The sequence below is a fragment of the Coturnix japonica genome, chromosome 7, assembly GCF_054131305.1.
Source record: "Coturnix japonica strain WE chromosome 7, WE-NBRP24, whole genome shotgun sequence".
Lineage (NCBI taxonomy): Eukaryota > Metazoa > Chordata > Aves > Galliformes > Phasianidae > Coturnix > Coturnix japonica.
The window spans coordinates 15,680,003-15,685,972 of NC_140669.1; the positions used below are offsets into that span (position 1 = coordinate 15,680,003).

Sequence of the window (5,970 nt, forward strand, 5' to 3'; positions counted from 1 at the left end):
CTTCTGGATAATTTTCTTCAACTTAGCATTTTTTTATGGCGCAACTAATTAATTTGACTGAAAGGTATGGTTTTATGGTGCCCTGAAAAGTCTCTGTCTTTTAATGTTTAGTATTTCTCTTGTTTCATTAGTAATGTTTAACTGTTTTTAATATGCAAGGACAACTTGTCTGGATCCTGGTGTCACCGCATAGCATGACTTTGCTTTGTACACGGCACATATGTTGAGTATTATCATAAGGCCATAAAGAAAGAACAAGAAAAGAGTTTTTTAAGATGAAGTTTTGCAAGTCCTGTTTGTTTTTTTTTTAATAGGGGAACGACTTTTTACTGTCTCATATTGATGGAGACTTCTGGATTGTGATTTTCTAAATCTCTTTTCTGCTTGCTAGAGCTTATCTGATGTTCTTGATTTTTCTCTTGTTTTTCTGCTGTTGGGACTCACAGAATCTATGAAAACCGTAGGTCATATTGAAGCTTAAGTTATTCTGCAAAATCAGTTGTACCTATACATCAGATGGAATATATTCTCCAGGTTATTGAGAAAAATATATATATATATTACTTTAAATTCAGTATTTTAATATTTTTGCAAAGGTATTTATGAATTAGTTTGATGAACATTTACTACGCTTTCCTGTAACCAACTGCTTGCTATTCTGGCATATGTAGATACACCCATATCTGAAAATGAAGGTGATAATCTTTGTTCTCTCAGTCCTGGCACTTATTTCAAGTGTGAAGTTGGGTTTATTTAGTTGAGAATTTGTTCTTTTCAAGACAGAAGAGTGCTTGTATTTGATCTGAAGCCAAAGATTCTCCATGGAAACTCTGGAGTTCTGAGCATTGGCTCCTGTAATAAAATGGAGGAGATGTAAGGTGTGACCTAGTATTCCTCCTTACAGTTCTGTTAGATGTTACTGAAGAAACTGGAATAAAGAGGACTGGCCCAGAGAAACTGAACTCAAGCTCCTTTTGAACAGTCTGAAAACACATAGGTAAGATGCAGTGCTCTGAGCACTTTTTGTTTACCTCAGGTAAGTTCTGTTGCCTCTGGGGAAGGAAGAACCTCACCGGTATTGAATATCGGTGCATCTGCTGCAAAGCATCCTTCAGCACTATTAAGGTCACTCTTCTTTTCCCTTTGAATGATTTCAATAGTGCTTCTGACGATTGGGAGCTCATGGGATGTGGCAGCTTCCAAGGTATCTGGTTCTTTGAAAAGAATAGAAAGAGGTAGAAAGGAGGTAGGTGGATTGAAGATGGTGGTGATTCACCACCACACAGATGCTTCCTACAAACCTGCTTGCAAAATTCTGCAGTGGTAAGTAAAATAAATATCTGTTTTCTAAAAGGAAATTGACAACAGAAAATCAGGGTGCTGTTAGGTTGAGTTGCTGGGCTCTTTGGATAGAATTAAGGAAATTTAAAGCACATGAGTGTATGAGATCCAAATTTTCCATTAAAGTTGTAACTGGACGTCTTGCCTGTGTAATTAGTTTAGAAATCCAATATCCTACCTTTTCATAAATCTAACTCAACTTCAACAAAATTGATTTTGCAATGACTGTGCCCCATGAGGACATGAATGATACATTCATTCATACAATCCTTAATTAAAACATCCCACAAAGTGCCAACAACCCAATTTTAGATTTGATGAGCACAGAAAACCAAAAAATGAAAGGAAAAAGAAAAGTTTCTGATCAATAAAACCTGCAAAGGGATTGTGACTGTTGGGATAATGCTTGGGTATTTCCCCAAGGGAAGTGATTAGAAGAATGTATTTTGCGTATTAAGGTTAAGGTACAGCCATCAGGTTAGATGCTGACCTTTCGCGGTTGTCCAGAGGACTAAGGATGATGGGAGGTATGGATAGTCCTGTCCTTTACCCAGTGTTGATCTAAAGGATCTATTTCTTCACCTGGCACATACAATGAAAGAGCTACATAATTTCTTATGAACTTTTAGTCCTGCGTTTAATTTTTATTTGAATCCTACGTTTCCGATTGTCATAAAATAGGAATTGTTAGATATAATTCCACGCTTCAAATAGGCAGCTGCTGTGAAATATTTTCATCTGCAAGACATTGCAAATTGCTTCATTTAAGGCTATTTACACTGTCAAGCTAACTCTTCTTTCTTTTTAGTTACACTAAGCATTACATTTTTTAGGCTAATGGATTGATTTATTTTTATATATTGGAATGGAAATTATACAGAGGAGCTTATCTGCTTCTATAAGAGTTGCTTGTGAAAGTGCGATGACAATGAATGCTAGCAGTGTATTTGAAGGGGTTTTGTAGAGCATTATATGAGAAATTCACATTATCTGAGGGAAGCCAAGGACCATGACTGAAACAACAAGATAATTTGTGGTGTAATCAGAATTAAGCTAGGTAAAAGAAAAAGTAGTGTGGAAAATTGAATGAAGCAGTACTTTCAGGCTTAGAAGGAGCACGTGTCGGAGTATATCAAATGTTGTCACTTTGTTTTATCCTTCAGCTTTGCGTTCAATAACTTGTTTCTGAGCTGGAGGCAAGGCAGAGTTTGTGTTTTTTTGCAGCAAGGATTGCTGTTCAGAAAGTCTGTGTGACAATCACTGTGTATTCTTGACCAAAAAAAAACACAACACATTGAAGCCCAGAGTGTAAACTAAGAGCTCGGCAGTAACAAACTGGGAGAGCAGGAGCTTCAGCCAATTAGAATGAGCTGCACAGAGACCTCATCACAGTAGGGAAACAGAGCAGGATGCTGTCTACCTTGAGTGGAAAAAGTAAACTGTGGCTCACAGGCAGCATTTGGAGGAGACACTTCCCTGTCTTAATAACATGTAACAAGACATGTAACATTCCTTTGGTATGTCAATGAGTATTTGTTAATTATAGCGCAAACTAAAATTGTGGGACTGTGCAAAATGCATTTGGTGCTATGCAACTGCAGAACACGGCATCTGACAAGAAGACAGCATCAGTCTTCTGTGAACAGTCAGTTTCCTTTCGCGTGGAACAGGGCAGGGAAAAGCAAAGAGCACCCAGCCTGGAGAGTAGCACCCCAAGAGCCTCTTTGGGAAAGTGAGGAGAGGAAAAGAGCTGCATTTAAAGGAGAGTCTGCCTCTTACTTCCCCTCTGTGGGGAACAGGGAACTCTAAAGGGAAGGGTTTGGGGTGTTACCTCCCAGGTGTTCTCTCAGCTGTTCTTGGGGCTGTTGATAGTGTGAGAGATGGAAAAGGCTGAAGTGGGTCCAGGGATACGTTTGATTGGCTCTGTGGTGATTTAATCTGCGAGTCTTCCACTCACCATGCTGGGAAGAAAACTAAGAATGGTTGGCCTGGGTTAGTGCTATGGTGGTAGTGGGTTCATGAATTGACTGGGTGATCTTAGTGATCTTTCCAACCTTAATGATTCAAGATTCTTTGCCCTGCGTTGGGAACCAGCCAGAGGCTGAGCACTCTGAGAGGGCATATCTAAGCGTTAATCAGGTATGTTGTTGTTGTTTTTTTTTTTTAATTCATTCTTAATGGAATCCGACATTTTCAAATTTTCTGTGTTTTATACAAGCCTCTAAGATACATCACAACTTTATGTACATCCTAATAGTTTTGCATTTTAACTGGATTGGTGTCTGTGTGAAAGCAAGCCAAAGCAATTGAAAATGCAACAGGCAGGGTTGTGTGACTGCAACTGCACCACAAAGTTCACTAAGAAATCTCTATAAAGTAGAAGAATAAGATTGCTGTTAAGGGTTGTTTTCCTCTCACTTTTGGTCTCCTTCTGTAGACATAGACACTTGAGTGATGCCAGCGGATTTGTCATTATAAGTAATGCCTTCCCGTCTATATAGCACTTATCTTCCCTGCCACAGCTCATTGCGTGTTTTCTTAATTGAATTTGTAAACCTTCTGGAATGGTTTCACACAAACACCAGGTGTTGCCGTGCCTCACTTTGAATGGGGCTGTGCACATTACTGAGGTGCATACTAATAGCAAACATAAATCTGAGGTGGCCTTGTAGGGTAATGATGTCCTGTGCATTTGTGCAAAGAGTGCAAATACTCTTACATATATTCTAGTATTCCATGACTTTCATTGGTTTTTAATGCCTTCAGGGAGTGCAAATTGTGAATTTAATTTGGGAGTTTTGTAGAATTGCCAGTCCTTCATGAGCCTGGTAGTTATCCTGCAGTTTGGTTGTGTATGCCCTGCATGAGGTCCTTCTCACTGCAGTGATACAGAGTCCTTGGATCCCTATTGGTGAGGCCTCATCTATGTCCACGACTTGATACGGGAAAGGCTGAGCCTTCCTGGGGTCCGGAAGCAAGAGATACAGAGTATGTGCCGTATTTAGCCTCACAGACCTTGAAGGATGGAAAGTAAAAGCAATCTCAACCACTTCTGGTAACTCCATGTAGTATTGCAATTTTGATGAATAAGCAATGGAGTCAGCTTGAGGACGTAAAAATAATTGAGTGATAAGCATCCACTTTTTTAGCCAAGAGGTTTTAAAATCCATCTGCAGAACTAACTTTGTCAAATGACATGTTTCAGCATCTATCAGTCTTTGTTCTTCTGCAGCTGCCATGTTGTGAGTATGGCACCTGGGAAGGTAAGAGAGCACACTTCGGAAGTGCTGTTGAAGAAAAAGCTTCTCTATAGAACTGGTGTAGCTGCTGATTATGGATGCTGCACTGCATTTGCATTTTGTCCCAATTAACCTGCCACCTTTTCTAAAATGAAGCTTGTACAAATGTTTCCATGCATGACTACCAAATGTCATTGCGGCTCAGTGCACTCAACAGAGGGTTGGCTGTTTTTCATCTTCTTTGTTAAGGCATAAAATTGATTACTTATACATTATTAGAGCAAGTTCATCAATTTAATGCTATAATAAAATTGTGGTTGAATGTATTTTAAAGTGTTGTATGTGAAAAAAATGTATGTAGTTGGACATTGTTGAATTGTAGGAACTGGGCAGAGAGCAAAACTAGAAGCTGCTCAAGGCATTTAATGACTGTGTTAACATTCCTGGTAGTAAACGACAAGGTAATTTAGGGGGGAAAATAAGCCAACAAAAGTGGTTTAAGCAATTATAATAATGTCATAAAGTGAAAAAAATAAAAAAACACATCCAAATGGAGGATAGGTACATCTCAGAGTATCCAAGTAAACTGGTTACTCAGATTATCAGTGTCTCTTTAAGTATCTCTAATTATGTAGTATAATATAGGAATTGGCATATGTAACTGTTCAAAGCTATGCAGAGAAATATAAACTCAGTTGGACAGTGAAGGAATGTATTTACAGGTGTTGAAGGTGCCATGGCTACAGAATATATTAACAGAGCTGAGAAAAAAAACCACAAGGATTTAGTTGCTGTTTTTTCCACAGTTGCTTCTCTGTAACAAATTTGTGCTGTGCCTAAATTACTAGAGAGGAAATTATGGAGTGGATGGTTGTACTTGGCTTAGTAATGCATTAATAAAACTAGCATTTGTTGGATTAATAGTAATGCATTAATAAAACTAGAATTGGTTGGATGATCACACAGTGAGGCTGATCAGTAAGGTGCCAAGAGCTGGTGATCCAGTTCTGCTACTGTGTTGCGATGCCTCTGGATGAAAAGATGTTGGTGCTTCCATGTGATAATGTCTGCTGTATTTGGATGTGCCTGCTCGGTGTCTTGGTTTTCCGGAGAACTCTGGGATTTCGGTGTAGAAGACAGGACTTGCTCAGGCAGAGGCAGTGAAATTGGAAGGGTATCTTTTATTTTGAAGTTTTTGCTCTGAGGAAATACCTGTACTGAACATGAGCCTGAGGACTGAAAGTAAGTCATGCTGGATTTTAGAAAAACAGATTCCAGATCATATGTTCACACATGGATGAAAAGGTCAAGTGGCCAGACATCTGGTGTACAAATCCATGTCTGTTAGTCACTGAGCTTTCAAATGGCAATCTGTTGAAAGGCTGCAAGA

General features: G+C 38.9%; 1 protein-coding gene across 3 annotated transcripts in view; it reads right to left on the bottom strand.

The window, feature by feature from the left end:
- The window catches only part of GALNT3 (polypeptide N-acetylgalactosaminyltransferase 3), a 245,118-nt gene that overhangs the window by 750 nt on the left and 238,398 nt on the right, over positions 1 to 5,970 (bottom strand). For all 3 annotated transcript variants that reach the window (XM_085552408.1, XM_085552403.1, XM_085552402.1), the window contains one exon: positions 1,032 to 1,214. The gene's annotated coding sequence lies outside the window, so the exon portion shown is untranslated. The remainder of the gene's footprint in view (positions 1 to 1,031; positions 1,215 to 5,970) is intronic.